The sequence below is a fragment of the Heliangelus exortis genome, chromosome 15 (genome assembly GCF_036169615.1).
Source record: "Heliangelus exortis chromosome 15, bHelExo1.hap1, whole genome shotgun sequence".
NCBI lineage: Eukaryota > Metazoa > Chordata > Aves > Apodiformes > Trochilidae > Heliangelus > Heliangelus exortis.
Window position 1 is genome coordinate 24,186 of NC_092436.1, and position 17,465 is coordinate 41,650.

Below are 17,465 nucleotides of genomic sequence, written 5' to 3' on the forward strand. Positions count from 1 at the left end.
AGAGCTATGCAACAAAGCTAAAAGTGGAAGGCAGCGTTCTGTTAGAGGGGTCATTTTTGGATAGAAGACACTGAAGAAAGCTGAGGGGCACAAGCAGCAGTCTGGAGGGGATTTTAATAGAGTACAGGCGTCCCTGGGATGTTGGGAACCGAATGACAGACGGCGTCAGAAGAGCTTCTCGTAGAGCGAAAAAGGCGTAAAATGCGCAACGGAGCCGGAAGGTGGCTGTGGGACGCCGACCGGGGGGGGCGTGAGGTTGGCCTCCGGAGGTGTGGTGGTGAGAGAAGGGTGCTGTGAGAGAGGTAAAAGGCAGCTCTGGGACACGAGGAAAAACTCTATGTGTTCAGTTGATGTACAGATGTGCTGAAGAAGAATTCTGCCTCAGTAAGAGAGCTAAAAAGAGCACCACAGAGATCGAAGGGTGTGGGGCGGCGTGAGGATGGTCTCGTAAGGAGCGGTGCCCTGAATGAGAGGGCTCTGATGGGCCATAATGTTGAAAAAGAGTCCGGGAAGACCCTCTGGCAGAGTCTTGAGGGGGAGACCGGACCCCCGTCCCTTTCTGAACGCTTCCTCGGAGAGGACCCTGGGTGTGGCTGGATGTGGTCTTTGCCCCTGGCAGTAAAGCGGAGTTCATACTCCCCCTCTGCCCCAGAGTTGGTGTATTTTATCTCTGCCTTTTAATACCTCGCTACCTGTCGGCATGATGTGCACCCGTCCCGTTGTATAAAGGGTTTCTTTAAAATGCATCTTACCCCAGGGTGATTGGTCTCTTGGCTCTTCTGCATGTGCCTTTGATTTCACTGGTTGTTTCATCTGAACCTGAAGTTCTGACGGTTTGCTGCCATCCCCAAATAAATTGATCCGTTTGCTTCCTGGTCTCCGTATGGAACTCTAGTTCCTGAAATTTAGCTTTCATTTTGCCGTCTCCCTGTCCTGTGGACTTATCTGGCTCTCGAGGGGGGAGGGGCTTGCTGCGCTGCTTTTCTATTAGTCTGTCCTTGGTGTTTCACGTGGCATCGGTTTCACTAGATTTCAAGGACAGTTGAGAGTGTCCTGAGGTCTATATAGATCTGCTACTTAATATGATACTTTGCCAGATGGGCGGGGTCAGCGCAAAAGACACAGGCACCCAACTAAAGAAGTTAGTTTATATTTACTGATGTATTAAATTATAAGAGAACAAGTGCAGAAACAAACAACAAAACTGAAGTGCGATAGCAAAGTCAGAGCAAAACACAGCAACTCATCTAATTGTTACTATACAGACGCAGCGATAAAGAGTAAGAAAGACGTGTCGCCGATTGCCGTAATGGTTCGACTTTGCCTGGATCTGCGGTTGCTGGGGAGCCCTGGTTGTGACGAGGACACGGAGAACCCTTCCCAGCAGTTGGGAAATCCTACACGGTGCGTCCTCTTGTAGGTGAGGACGGCAGAAAGGGTCCAGTTTTTCGAGTATCCCGTTGCCGCTAGTCCGAAGGACTTGCGCTTTTCTTAACGTGAAAACGTCCGGTCTTAAGCCCCGTAACGACCGAAACCGGGGCCTGGCTGGGGCTCAAGTTGCAGATCGTAGGGCTGCCTAAACTATCTCCCCTAGACATGTTACTGGCGGTTACCTAAAATATCTGCCCAGACAATTCAGTATATTGGCTGCTTTTGCACTCTCTCGTGGTTTGAAAAAAATTTCTCTGAATGGGGAGGGTAAGCTACTGCTTTCACAAACCTTTTTCCTCCTACATACTTAGCTGATCTCCCAGTAAACCAAATGTGCTCCGTCTCAGGATGAGTGAATAGATCCAAGTTTTTTTCAAACCTCATTAAAGATTCATTTTTGAGTGCAAAATCAGGGTTTACTTCTTGATTACTCATGGGGGGCAGTGGCTAGCTGCTAGTGGAAGGCAGCCACACCATAGCCTCCCACTTTGGCTCTATCTTGAATATATTTGACCCATTGCATGATAGGAATTATGGCAGACAGAGCCTCTTTATATCCTACTGTGAGTTGTTCTAGTTCTAGCGCAGCCCAAAAACGTGCTAATGTAGTAGATGTTTGTGAATTCATGTTAAATAATTATGAAGTGTTTGCTAACCCAACTTTGAGAGTACTAATAATATATCTGTCTTCAATATTGTGAAATATGCAAACGTAGGAATTCGTTAAAATGAAATAACTGTTCTTTGTGTAACTACAAAGCTTAAGGGAACAAGAAACAAGACATCCACAGTTTCTGTACCCTGAAAACACTACAACATACATCCTGTTGTGCTAATCTAAGCTGATTTTGCTGCTCACCACATAGCGTTGCAATTTAAGGTCGTTTTACTGCTGACTGCAGATTGTTGCACAGGAAAGAGCGAAGGAGCGCATGTGCGGAATCGAAGGGTAACGAGAGGGGAAACTGAGGCAGACACTGACTTCATCCAACGACCACCAGATGGGGGTCAAAAAGATCCCCAGAGATAAAGCGGGCATGCGCCTTTGAAGGCCTGCTTCTCCCAAGAACTAATAAACATAATCCAGCCTATTCCTAGAACAGTCATGAATATGTACTAGAATAGTTATGAATATTAAGGTATGGAATGTAAGACAAAAGATTAAACTTTAAGGCATGTGTGCGAGTGGAGCGGAGGCTCCCCACGCACCCAGCGCTGTTTTGCTTATTGCAATTTTATTAATTAAATTAAACTATTAACAGAATATTGAGCCAGTAATTTATAACACTGATAACTCTCAAAGTGGAGTTGTTTTCTGCTTCTGGTAATTTTCTCCCCCGGGCTCCAAGTTCTGTGTAACCCGTTTACAGATTCGTTTGAGATCTCGTCTTATTTGTGAGGATCATAAATCCAAAACCTGTTGTTAAGCCTCTTCTGTTAATTCCAAATCACCCTGCTGTTCACTTCTGCAAACTCACACTTTTCCCTTGTTACCTCACATAACAGGGTTAAGATTGGTCCTACGTGTCAGATGCGCTGTCTCCAAAAACGAAACAATCCGATGACTGCTAAGAATTGAACACCGCAATACACGCTGCCACGCACTGAATATAAGATACAAAACCATTGACGGGCAGTCGGGCATCTTTTGAGCGAAAAACTACAAATGAGTCTCCGGAAGTCGGCCATTTTGTTACCGGAAGTCGGCCATCTTTTTACCGAAAAACTACAAATGAGTCTCCGGAAGTCGGCCATCTTGTCACCGGAAGTCGGCCATCTTTCTACCGGAAAACTACAAATGAGTCTCCGAAAGTCGGCCATTTTGTTACCGGAAGTCGGCCATCTTTTTAGCGGAAAACTACAAACGAGTCTCCGGAAGTCGGCCATTTTGGTACCGGAAGTCGGCCATCTTTTCACCGGAAAACTACAAATGAGTCTTCGGAAGTCGGCCATTTTGGTACCGGAAGTCGGCCATCTTTTCAGCGGAAAACTACAAACGAGTCTCCGGAAGTCGGCCATCTTGTTACCGGAAGTCGGCCATCGTTTAAGCGAAAAACTACAAACGCGTCACCGGAAGTCGGCCATTTTGTTACCGGAAGTCGGCCATCTTTTTAGCGAAAAACTACGAAAGAGTCACCGGAAGTCGGCCATCTTGGTTCCGGAAGTCGGCCATCTTTTTACCGGAAAACTACAAATGAGTATCCGGAAGTCGGCCGTTTTCTTACCGGAAGTCGGCCATCTTTTTAGCGGAAAACTACAAATGAGTCTCCGGAAGCCGGCCATTTTGTTACCGGAAGTCGGCCATCTTTTTAACGAAAAACTACAAATGAGTCTCCGGAAATCGGACAAACTGAAAATTAAAAATTTAAGAGCCCCCAATGTCCCCTGAGCGTAGAAACACACCATCTGGGAGATCCTCTGATCTTCGCCAAAACCTGTCAATTTTCTCTCTTACTTCATAGATTCATTTAATCACTCGTGTTGGAAGGGGCCCTCAAAGACCATCTGGTCCAATCCCTCTACCAATACTATGGATTCGATGTCTTAACACTTTCTACAACGGGGGGAATCTACCGCTTCTCCCGGGAGACCATTCCCATCTTTTACTGTCCACATGGTGAAAAATGAACTTATGTCCAATCAGAATTTCTCCATTACCTCTTATCCATTAAGCCCCATCTTACCTTGTTGCTGGAGGACCAAAAGAGAGAACTGTTGCAAGACGAACCTCTCTTAGGGCACGGCGCTCCGAGGTCCAAACAGGCGTTTCAGCAGAAACTCACGAATAGTGCTCTGAGTTTATTGCCCTCAGGGTTGCCGAGCCTGGCTCGGAGCTACTGCTCTGGAATCAGCTAACCTATCTCCTGGCTTGCTCAGGAATGAGCTGGGTGAGATTGTGCTCCAGGCCTCACCTTTTATTGGCCCCCTAATCCTGCTCGTGCGCAGTTGGGGCCTGCCCTAATCAGGCACAGGTGGGTTTAACACAAGCTCATGCCCACTACCTGGCAATTAGTGGCACCTGGTTGCCTCATTTCACTACAGAGAACAGTGAGCAGCTGACTGTCTGGCTCCTTCTGGTTACACGAGGACAAAAAAAGAACATAGAATGCAGCTGAGTAATGGGGAACATCTGGTTTTTAAAGGTCCAAAATAGAGAGTTTGTTTGGCTGCTTCACATGCTGTTTCCAGTTGCTGGAGGACTGGTGTCTGTCAGCAAGCCAGCAAGCATTTAAATACCCATTTACACATCTAAGATCTGCTTTGACCTATACATCAGCTTTGATACACTCACACAGAATCCCTGGAGCAAAATAACCCCCGTCCCTCCTGGTCCCACACTCCCCCCTCACCTCTACCATACACCCTGACAGCCCTCACAGCCCTTTACCCCTCCCCACTGTAACTCCAGTGCTTAAAACACATCTCTGAAGACTATTAGGCAGGATTTGTCATTACATTCATAACATCAAAGCAACGCTCTTGCTGGGGGCAGAAAAAGCTTCCATCCTTCCTTATTCCACTGCTGGGGTAGAGAACGCTGTATGGCTGCCTCTACTTGTATCACGAGACACCCCTACACACACGCTGCCGCAGTAGTGGCGCTGCATCCTGCTTAGACAAAGCTGAAAGTAAAAAATGACTCCTGAAAGTAAAAAAATAAATTCACCATCTGCTCATGAGGTGTCCACATGTTTATACATATCCTATTTAAATACTTCTATAGGCAAGTATTTCACTTCCTTTCTGCATTCATGTAACTTGTACAACTGTTCACTGATACCATTACATTTTCTATCTCAAACACAGGGATAATTTGACCAGGTATTTTTTGTGTGTTACACAACTGGGATAGCTGCCCAAAGGAGATGCTACCAAACCCCCAGGGAAATACCCCATTTAGAGGGAGACAGAAACATAGTACTTCAGAGCACTCCATCAAAACACCAGCAAAAGATACCTGCAGCATCCAGCTGTCTCTCTGTTCAAAGATTTAGAATAGATAATTAACTAAACTAGGTAATACGAGATCTAAAGCATGTTAGCAGGGGCTGTTAGCATCTAAACAATGCAGTTTGTACTTTACATAACTGTTTTTGTTACATTTATGATACAAAGAAGTCTGTGATAACTCTTTGGCTTTAATTTTTGAAGGATGATGGAGAGAAGGGAGGGTAAAACTGCAGGAGTCAAACAAATCCCCACTGCTGCAGTATATAAACTTACCAAAAAGGACTCTCTGATTTGTTAATACATCTGGATGTACCAAAACGTGCAGAGGAATGCATTTTCATCATCTCAGCTGCTGCAATTGTGACCCACAAAGCCAGAAACACCATCAACTTGAGAAAGATGTCCTGTGCTTCCCTCTTGAGAATGACCACCTCTTTTTTTTTTTTTTTTTTTTGAAGGAGGAAAGAGTCTTGTTGTCCACAGACTCTTTTGGGATCTGCTCTGATGGGGAGTTTCCAAAATGCAACATCTTTGAATGAGAGGCATTTCTGTTTTGGACTCTCTCTTCCCATCTTCTATCAATATTCATGCTGAAGGGCAGTTGTTCCTGGTCTCCCAGCTTAGCTTGCAGCAGGCCAGGGATCAGATTCCTTCCTCAAGAAAAGGCACATCAGGTAACTGGTATATTTCTGCAGTCACCAGGCAAAAAAAAAAAAAAAAAAAAAAAAGAAAAAAAAGCAGAGTGCCAGCAGGAAGCATCTGAAAGAATCCTATGGGTTGGCAAACCTCTTCTGCTTCAACCTCCTTCACCATCCCTTGAAGTACTCATCATCCCTAAAGACACCCCCCAAGTCATATAGAAATAGCACTTAGGGATATGGCTTAAGTTCTTGTCAGTGTAAGGCTAATGGTTGGACTCTAATGATCTTGAAGGTCTTTTCTAATAGAGGTAATTCTGTGATTAGCACCATGGGCTTTCCCTCACCTGCTCTTTACCCATTCAGTGCCAGATACTGCATCTGTCATTGTTTGTAGAACCCAAGCTACACCAAGAGACAAAATGACAGTTATACTTGAAGGGAGTCACCAGCTCCATGTTCATCCTCACTACTACCCCAGCTCACCTCAAATGCTCATCCAGTCCCAAAAGTGGCCTACAAAGTTCATGCAAAAAAGTAACTGCTTCACTGAGTAGCCACATTATTCTCCGCTCTTTGACACTGACCTTACCTCGGACTACTTGCTATAGTCAGCAGCTTTGTCCCAGTGAGCCTGCTTAGGATATTTGCAAAAAACAAAAGGAATGTACCAAGATGCTGCCTCAAACAGCACCCTGCCTGCAACAATCCCCATCTCTTACTCCTTTACCTTGGCAATTTGCATACCCAGCCTCTGCAATTTTCTTGTTGTCACACGGTGACTACAATAGAACCTATAAACATCAACTGATGCTTTGAACTTCAACAACACATCCAAAAAATAACTGCTCTTTGGTCCCACTAGTCATCACTCACCTCACCCCAGTCACCTTCAGTGACTATCCCACTTCGCTTACTGCTTCTACCTTCAAAATGACTTAAACACACACTGTAATCAGGTAGCTACCAGAAGCACAATCCCTCCAGCACTACACACTGACTGACCTGACTGCACTCTGCTCCCTCGTTTCTTCTCACAAGCGCATATTTGTCCTTTGCATCTGAAAGAAAGTGTTACACAAGTCACTGGAACGCTGAACAATGGACAGACAATTCCAGACATCTCAATCCTAGTTAGGAAACCCATCTAGAGTATTACTACCCTCATGCCATTAATAAACACAGCCCCACAACTTTAAACCCATACACATACAACCGTTAACTACTGAGAGGGTCGATCTCCTGCGCTGCACAGGAAAAACCCTCTCATGAGGGTCCCATCACCTTCAAACACCATCAAAGCAACTGCCCACCCAGCCTGAGTATGGCTGCTCCACTGAAGATCACTGTAAAATTGTGGCCTAAAAACTACAGGCAAACATCACCAGAGACCCTTATGGCTCTTCAATATCCCCAACTCTACAATCTGGGCAGAGCAGCCCCAGGCCAAACACACAAACACAGACCAACCCAAGACACACCACTGCAAACTACTAGATTAAACATTAATATAAAACTCCCAACAAGAATTACTCTGGGCTCCAAGAAGTTGGCCAAGAAGATCCACAGGGATGCAAGGGCGAGGCAGGGAGGCCCCATGGTGACATCAAGTGTCATAGAACACTTCCTGTTACAATAATTACTCTTCAAAATAACATATCAGATGTACAAGAAGACTAGCATCAAGACCTAAGGATGCAGAGACAAGGTTGCATAGTGGAAAATTTATGACCAGAGATGCTCATTCGTTCATAAAGAAGATTACAAAAGATGCCTATCAAGAAATTTGCAAGATGCAAAAAAAGAAGGATCCAGATATGACTAAATGTGTTCAACACCATGGGGATGATGTTCAATATTACTTGTCCTCTGAGGGACTCTGGAATCCAAGACTTTTGGGCAATAAGACCTACAGAGATCCATCTGCAAAGCGAGGGAATGAAGCGACAGATGCCCGAGAAGCTGCCTTCAAGGCCTGGGGATGCAAGGATGCGGGGACCGAGTCCCCCTCAGGGAAACTGGATGGACAGAGATCAGATGACAATGCAATTGAGAATGACATTGCTAAAGACAATCTTCAAGAAACTTTCAAGTCAAGAGACCGATCTGCAATTTAGACTCGTCGTGCGGAATAACACGCTGCTGATCGGCACCGTGCTGATCAGGAAAGGCTTTGCAGGGAGGATGCCCAAGATGAAGGACTCGCTCCGTGAGGACACAGAGGACCATCAAGGCCTGACGAAGCTCTAAGACAACCAAGACTGGCAACATAAAACACACAACCCCACACACCAAGGCTGGAGCTGCCCTGCCCATGCTGGAATCATGCTGGAAAGTAACCTGTTCCCTTCACCCACCCAAAGGGGGCTGCTCCCAGACAACCCTCTCCCCTACACTAACTTCAAAACACCACCTGCAATTCCCAACCTCGACTCCTCTGCTCAGCCCCTCCCCACCCACCCCTGGGCCCTCAACTTATCTTCAAGAGCGAGAGCAACACAAAGCCACGGTCAGTAATGAAAACCACATTGTTTAACTGAGATACGCTTCCAGTCGCACGGTTCCTCTTCATCCCCTAGACGTAAAAAAGGAAAAAACACAACCCACAGATCACAAACAGCGCTGGCACAAGTCCCACCTAAGCCAACACACGCTACTTCTGCTGCACTCACCTCCTCGAGGGAGCCCCATGGTATACCGTGCACCTTCTCGTTCCAGAGTTGAACGCTATCGCCACCATTGCTTGGGGCGCCTGAAACACCAAGAGAAACAGTTCCTGTTCTGCTGATCAGAAGTCAGCAGACTTCTGACCTTTGCTCACCTTGCCAGAGCCACCTCGGGAACAGATATTCTGCTTCCTTGGCTGCTCTCACCTGCAAAAGGACAAACAAACCATAATGGGGTCAGGTAGCCAGGAGAGGGACCTTCGCTCCAACACCCAACACTGACTAACCTTTGGATGGTGCTCTTCTCTCCTCCTGCTCTTTCATGTACATCCTTGTCACATGGGATCTGAAAAACAGTGATACACAAGTCACTGGAATACCGCTCAATAGATGAACTATTCAGTTATGACTCTTCCAGCAAACTCTGGGAAGAGCAGCTCCAAGCCAAACACTCAGACCAACTCCAGACACAGCCCTGCAAATCATGAGACGTGATCTCAAGAAAACACCAAGCAAAAAGAATATCTCTGGGATCCAAGACTGTTGGGTAAGACGGCCTACAGCAATGCAACTGCAAAACGAGAGGCTGAATCAAGGGATGCCAAAGAACCCGGGCTTCAAGACTGATGACACGAGGATGTGGGGAATAAAGTCCCACTCTGGGAAAATCCATGACCAGAGATGATGCTGATGCAGGTGGCAATGATGTTTCAGAAGATGACCATCAGGAAGCTTCCCAGATGAAAGACCTATCTACACTTCAAACTTGTCACACAAGAAGATGCTGCTGCTGACTAGGACTGTGCTGATGAGTAAAGGCCTTGCAGGGATGATGGTCAAGATGTGGGACCTGCTCCGAGAGGACATCAAGACCTGAGGAAGCTTTAAGACAAACACATACAACACAAACTACACGCCACCACACACCAAGGCTGGAGCTGCCCTGCCCACACTGGCATCACATCAGAAATTAACCCACTTCCTTCATCTGACCAAAGGAGCCTGCTCCCAGACTGCCCTCTCCCCTACACAACTCCCACCAGCCTTGACCCCTCTACACCACTGGTCCCTCAACTTATCTTTCAGAGGACTGGCTCTCCAAAGTCGTGGTTAGCCAGGAAAATAGACAGGAGCAGCCTAGGATAATCCTCAACTTGCAAGGTTCCCCTTTGCCACCTGCATTAAAAAAAAAAAGTCACACCAAAACAATCAAAGAAAAAAACTCCACACACATAACCACAACACCAAAACACCTACCAGAATATTAAGCAATAAGTCCAGCGTCAGCCAGCCCCATTCCCTTCCAAATGTCCCGGCTTTGCAGAAGAGCCCTGCAAAGTCCCACTCGACCATGCTTTCCAGAGTTGGATGCTGTAGGCGTCGTCATTCAGGGCACCTAAAAGGCACAAAACTATTGTTCTGCTTGAGAGAAGACACTAGCTCCACAAACCCTGCACTACCACCTCACCTCAAACGCTCATTCAGTTCCTGGAACTTGCTAGCATCATGCCAGGGAGGGACAGGCTCCCATCAACCACCCAAAGGGCACTGCTGCTGGACAACCCGCTCCCCTACAGTAACTTTAAAACCCGAGCCAGCGATTCCTAACCTTGACCCCTCTACACAGACCCTCCCCAACCATCCTCCCTTTCTCTTACCTTTCAAACATCTGGGGCTTTGAAGCACTGGACAGAAAAGTAACCCACATCGGCTGACGGGGATCTTCCCAAAACCACAAAGTTCCTCCTCGTCATCTGCAATAACAAACGGCAGTGCCACCAGAAACTGGACGTCAGCTAAATACCAACCCCTTCCACACGCTCCTCATAACCCCCGACTCGCCCTGCTCACCTCCTCCTTCCACACGTTATGGCCACCATCGCTTCTGGCACCTGAAACACCAGGAGACACAATTCCTATTCTGCTTGTCAGATCGAGCCTCCTCGTTACCATCCCGTCTCACCTTCAGCTCTCTTCTGGCTCCAAAGGTGGCAAGCGCAGCACCTGCAAAAACAAAGGGAAACCCTTAACCGAGCTGAAGTAAAATCTCTGGATGAGCCAGCCCGCAACCATCTCACCTTCTCCAACTGCTCAATACGTGGCTTTGTGTGGCACCTGCAAAAGTCAAAGCAAGACCCGCATGCTGAGATATTGCCCCGATCAACAGGCAGCCCACACCAGCCTTTGCTCAGAAAACTTCCAAATCCCTTCTGCAACAACTGCCAACCTCAGCACTTCAGCTCAGTCCCTCAACTTATCTTCCTGAGGGATGGTGGTTTTGGATCTACGTCCAGCAAAACACCACGCTGTCTGACGGGCACGTTCCTCTTCATCCCCTGCAATCAGAAAGAAAGGAAAATCGGAAACGGTGTCACCAATAAGGTGCGCTTCAGCCATCAACAACCGCTTATACTACACCCACCGCCTCAAAAGGGCCCCACCCAGTTCCACTCACCTCCTCGATCCAGAGTCGAATGCTGTGTCCACCACTGCTTTGGGCACCTAAAAGACCAAGAGAAAGAGTTACTGTTCTGCTGATCAGTACTCACCAGCTCCATGAACCCACTCTCTACCACCCCAGCTCACCTTCAATGCTCACCTGGTTCCAAAGGTGGCACGCACAGCACCTGAAACATAAGGGAAACCTTTAACAGAGTTGATGTTAATACATGGCTGACCCAGCCCACAGACATCTCACCTTCTCCAACTGTTCCTCAAGACGTGGCTTTGTCACTCCGGCACTGCGTGTGACACCTGCAAAAGTCAAAGCAAAAGGCACACGCTGAGATATCGCCCCCCAACAACGCCCAGGCCACTGCGACGTCCATCTCCTGCTCCTTTACCTCGGCCTCTCACCCATCTGCCTGCCATCTCTTTGGGGTGCCAAAACAGGGTTAGGAGTGCACCTGAAAAAAACCACAAACAACAAGGGATGTTCATGACCAGCCAATAAAACAACACCTGAGAATAACTGCTCCTCCAGCCCACCAGCCTTTGCTCACCTTGCCACAGCCACCTCCGGTGCCCGTATCCCGCTTCGCTCGCCGCTTCCGCCTTCAAAAAGACAACAAACCATAACGCGGTCAAGCACCCAAAGGAGGCACCTTCCCGCCAACTCCACACCCTGACCAACCTTCGGATGGCGGCCTCCTCTCCTCCTCCATCTGTTTCTTGATGGTCATTGACACGTGGGATCTGAAAAACAGGATTATGCAAATCACTGGGAAGCTGCTCAGCACCGAGTCGGTCAGTTAATGGCACTTCCCACGGCCCCTGATCCTACACAGCAGGCAGGGCAGCTCCAAACCAAACACTCACAGGCACAGACTGACCCGAGACACAGCCGTGTGAGTCACAAGACTTGACCTCAAGATAAAACTCGCAGCAAGAAGAGGGACTCTGGAATCCAAGACTTTTGGGCAACAAGACCTACAGCGATGCGTCTGCAAAGCGAGGGAACGAAGCGACAGATGCCCGAGGAGCCACCTTCAAGACCTGAGGACGCAAGGATGCGGGGAATGAGTCCAGATGCTGATGCACTTGGCAATGATGTTTCAGAAGATGACAATCAAGAAATCCCAAGTCAAGAGACCGATCTGCAATTTAGACTCGTCGTGCAGAATAACACGCTGCTGATCGGCACCGTGCTGATCAGGAAAGGCTTTGCAGGGAGGATGCCCAAGATGAAGGACTCGCTCCGTGAGGACACAGAGGACCATCAAGGCCTGACGAAGCTCTAAGACAACCAAGACTGGCAACATAAAACACACAACCCCACACACCAAGGCTGGAGCTGCCCTGCCCATGCTGGAATCATGCTGGAAAGTAACCTGTTCCCTTCACCCACCCAAAGGGGGCTGCTCCCAGACAACCCTCTCCCCTACACTAACTTCAAAACACCACCTGCAATTCCCAACCTTGACTCCTCTGCTCAGCCCCTCCCCACCCACCCCTGGGCCCTCAACTTATCTTCAAGAGCGAGAGCAACACAAAGCCACGGTCAGTAATGAAAACCACATCGTTTGACTGGGATGTGCTTCCAGTCGCACGGTTCCTCTTCATCCCCTAGACGTAAAAAAGGAAAAAACACAACCCACAGATCACAAACAGCGCTGGCACAAGTCCCACCTAAGCCAACGCACGCTACTTCTGCTGCACTCACCTCCTCGAGGGAGCCCCATGGTATACCACGCACCTTCTCCTTCCAGAGTTGAACGCTATCGCCACCATTGATTGGGGCACCTGAAACACCAAGAGAAAGAGTTCCTGTTCTGCTGATCAGAAGTCACCAGCCCCGTGAACCCCTCGCTACCAACTCAACTCAACTTCAACGCTCAGCCGGTTCCAAAGGTGGCACACGCAGCGCCTGCAAAAACAAAAGGAAACGTTTAAGTGACTTGATGTAAAATACATGGCTGACCCAGCCCACCCCCATCTCACCTCCTCCAACCCCTCCTAAATGTGTGTCTTTGTCCCTCCAAGGATGGTTGTGGCACCTGCAAAAGTCAAAGCAAAAGGCACATGCTGAGGTCGTGCCTCCAACAACAGGCAGCCCACTGTGATGTCCACCTCCTGCCCCCTTACCTCAGCCTCTCACCCGTCTGCCTGCCATCCTTGTGGCGTGCCAAAAGTAGGTCTGGAGGACACCTGGAAAACTCAAAAAACAGGGGATACCAATGCCTTCAACGAAAATAAAACACCTGAGAAATAACTGCTCCTCCAGCACCCCAGCCTTTGCTCACCTTGCCAGAGCCACCTCGGGAACAGATATTCTGCTTCCTTGGCTGCTCTCACCTGCAAAAGGACAAACAAACCATAATGGGGTCAGGTAGCCAGGAGAGGGACCTTCGCTCCAACACCCAACACTGACTAACCTTTGGATGGTGCTCTTCTCTCCTCCTGCTCTTTCATGTACATCCTTGTCACATGGGATCTGAAAAACGGTGATACACAAGTCACTGGAATACCGCTCAATAGATGAACTATTCAGTTACGACTCTTCCAGCAAACTCTGGGAAGAGCAGCTCCAAGCCAAACACTCAGACCAACTCCAGACACAGCCCTGCAAATCACGAGACGTGATCTCAAGAGAACACCAAGCAAAAAGAATATCTCTGGGATCCAAGACTGTTGGGCAAGAAGACCTACAGCAATGCAACTGCAAAACGAGGGGCTGAATCAAGGGATGCCAAAGAACCCGGGCTTCAAGACCTAAGAATGCAGAGAACAAGTGCTACTCTGGGAAGATCCATGACCAGAGATGCTGATTAATATGGAAAAGTGTTTCAGAATACCACCATCAAGAAACTTCCCAGATGCAAGAATAATCCATGTGTTTAACTTGTCACACAAGAAAAAGATGCTGCTGACTAGTACTGCGCTGATGAGAGAAGACCTTCCAGGGATGATGTCCGACATGAGGGACTTGCTCTGTGAGGACAAAGAGGACATCTAGGGATGAGGAAGTTATAAAACACGCAAGACAGACAACACAAAGTACACACCACCACACACAAAAGCTGGAGCTGCCCTGCCCAGGCCAAACCAATGCGGTAAACTCATCTGCCCCCTTCACCTGACCAAAGCAAGCTGCTCCCAGACAACCCTCTCCCCCATTCTAACTTCAAAACCACTCCCTGCCATTCCCAGCTTTGTCCCTTCTGCCCATCCCCAGTCCCTCCACTTATCTGTGGCGGTAGGGGTCCAAAGCCATGGTCATCAAAGAAAGACAAAACCATCCACAGGGATGTTCCTGCAGCCACAAGTTTCCTGTTCATCATCTGCCAAAAAAGAAAAAAAAAAAAAACAAAAAACCCACATCACCACACATAATTGTCACCAGAAATTGCAACATGAGCCAGCACCAACCTCTTAGAGAGAAGACCCAGCTGCTCAAGAGTCCTGTGAGGTCTCACCCACCTGCTCATCACAGAAATAGGCACTGCAGGACTCAATGAAGGGCACCTAAAATACACAAAACCACCGTCTGGCTCGAAAGAAGTCACTACATACACGAACCTCCTAAATTACCACCCCAGCTTGCCTCCAACACTTAGCTCCAAAGGTGACAAAAAACAAGCAAAACAAAATAAACAAACAAAACACTCACAAAAAAACCAAGAACAAAAACAACCAACCCCACACCAAAAAAACCCCGGCAAAACAAAGAGAAACACTTAACTGAATTGACATTAAACACCAGGCTGACCTGGCCCACAACCATCTCACCTTCTCCGACTGCTCCTGTACACGCGGCTTTGTACCTCCAAGGCAGTGTGTGGCACCTGCAAAAGTCAAAGCAAAACCCGCATGCTGAGATATTGCCCCGATCAACAGGCAGCCCACACCAGCCTTTGCTCAGAAAACTTCCAAATCCCTTCTGCAACAACTGCCAACCTCAGCACTTCAGCTCAGTCCCTCAACTTATCTTCCTGAGGGATGGTGGTTTTGGATCTACGTCCAGCAAAACACCACGCTGTCTGACGGGCACGTTCCTCTTCATCCCCTGCAATCAGAAAGAAAGGAAAATCGGAAACGGTGTCACCAATAAGGTGCGCTTCAGCCATCAACAACCGCTTATACTACACCCACCGCCTCAAAAGGGCCCCACCCAGTTCCACTCACCTCCTCGATCCAGAGTCGAATGCTGTGTCCACCACTGCTTTGGGCACCTAAAAGACCAAGAGAAAGAGTTACTGTTCTGCTGATCAGTACTCACCAGCTCCATGAACCCACTCTCTACCACCCCAGCTCACCTTCAATGCTCACCTGGTTCCAAAGGTGGCACGCACAGCACCTGAAACATAAGGGAAACCTTTAACAGAGTTGATGTTAATACATGGCTGACCCAGCCCACAGACATCTCACCTTCTCCAACTGTTCCTCAAGACGTGGCTTTGTCACTCCGGCACTGCGTGTGACACCTGCAAAAGTCAAAGCAAAAGGCACACGCTGAGATATCGCCCCCCAACAACGCCCAGGCCACTGCGACGTCCATCTCCTGCTCCTTTACCTCGGCCTCTCACCCATCTGCCTGCCATCTCTTTGGGGTGCCAAAACAGGGTTAGGAGCGCACCTGAAAAAAAACCACAAAGAACAAGGGATGCTCGTGACTAACAGACAATAAAACACCTGAGAATAACTGCTCCTCCAGCCCACCAGCCTTTGCTCACCTTGCCACAGCCACCTCCGGTGCCCGTATCCCGCTTCGCTCGCCGCTTCCGCCTTCAAAATGACAACAAACCATAATGCGGTCTGGTAGCTAAGAGAGACACGTTCCCACCCACTCCACACCCTGACTAACCTTCGGACGGTTCCCTTGTCTCCTCCTCCATCCGTTTCTTGCTCATCCTTTACTTGCGAGATCTGAAAAACAGGATTACGCAAGTTACCGGACCGCCGCTCAACACCGAGTCGGTCAGGTTGTGGTGCTTCCCGTGGCCCCTGAACCTACACGGCAGGCAGGGCAGCTCCAAGCCAAACACTCACACGCACAGACTGACCCGAGACACAGCCGTGTGAGTCACAAGACTTGACCTCAAGATAAAACTCGCGGCAAGAAGAGGGACACTGGAATCCAAGACAATAAGGGAAATAAGACCTAGAGCGACGCGTCTGCAAAGCGAGGGAATGAAACGACGGATGCCCGAGAAGCCGCCTTCAAGACTTGAGGACGCAAGGACGCGGGGAACGAGTCCAGATGCTGACGCAGTTGACAATGTTGTTTCGGTAAATGACAATCGAGGAACTTCCAAGTCAAGACTGATCTGCAATTTAGCTCTTTAGGGCTCTTCCGAGAAACCCTGACCCTACAACCCTGGGAAGAGTAGCTGCAAGACAAACAGACCAATTCAAGACACAGCCCTGCAAATCATAAGATTTAATCTGAAGAGAAGAACACCAAGCAAGAAGAACATCTCTGGCATCCAAGACTGTTCGGCAAGAAGACCTACGGCGACGCAACAGCAAAACGAGGGGCTGAGTCAAGGGATGCCAAAGAACCCGGGCTTGAACACCTGGGAATCCAAGGATGCGAAGATCAAAGTCCCACTCTGGGAAAATCCACAACCAGAGATGATGCTGATGCAATTGACGATGATGTTTCAGGAGATGACCATCAGGAAGCTTCCCAGATGAAAGACCTATCTATGCTTCAAATTTGTCACGCAAGAAAAAGATGCTCCTCACTAGTACTGTGCTAATGAGTAAAGGCCTGCCGGGGGATAATGCCCAAGATGCGGGACTTGCTCCAAGAAGACATCAAGGCCTGAAAAGGCTCTAAAGACATATGACACAAACTACACGCCACCACACACCAAGGCTGGAGCTGCCCTGCCCACACTGGCATCGCATCAGAAATTAACCCGCTTCCTTCAACCTGACCAAAGGAGGTTGCTCCCAGATGGCCCTCTCCCCTCCACTAACTTCAAAACCCCTTCCACAACTCCCACCAGCCTTGACCCCTCTACACCACTACTCCCCCAACTTATCTTTCAGAGGACTGGCTCTCCAAAGTCGTGGTTAGCCAGGAAAATAGACAGGAGCGGCCCGGGATAATCCTCAACTTGCAAGGTTCCCCTTTGCCACCTAGTTAATTTAAAAAAAATTAAGCATCACACCACAAAACAAAAACAAAAAAAAAAAACTAACCAAACAAAGAAACCGAAAAACCCCACACACATAACCACAACACCAAACACCTATCAGAATATCCAGCAATAAGTCCAACATCAGCCAGCCCCATTCCCTTCCAAATGACCCAGCTGCACAAAAGAGCCCT

General features: G+C 48.3%; 1 long non-coding RNA gene across 2 annotated transcripts; it reads right to left on the reverse strand.

Moving 5' to 3' along the window:
- Nucleotides 1–13,425: 13,425 nt before the first annotated feature.
- Nucleotides 13,426–15,622, reverse strand: LOC139803033 (uncharacterized). Of its 2 annotated transcripts, XR_011728846.1 has the most exons (6): nucleotides 15,311–15,622; nucleotides 15,083–15,191; nucleotides 14,915–14,970; nucleotides 14,606–14,650; nucleotides 13,561–14,466; nucleotides 13,426–13,480 (listed from the first exon to the last, which is right to left on the reverse strand). It is a non-coding gene; the product is annotated as an uncharacterized lncRNA (long non-coding RNA). The 2 variants fall into 2 exon arrangements; XR_011728845.1 differs by lacking the exon at nucleotides 13,426–13,480 and having other exon boundaries at nucleotides 13,490–14,466.
- Nucleotides 15,623–17,465: the final 1,843 nt, after the last annotated feature.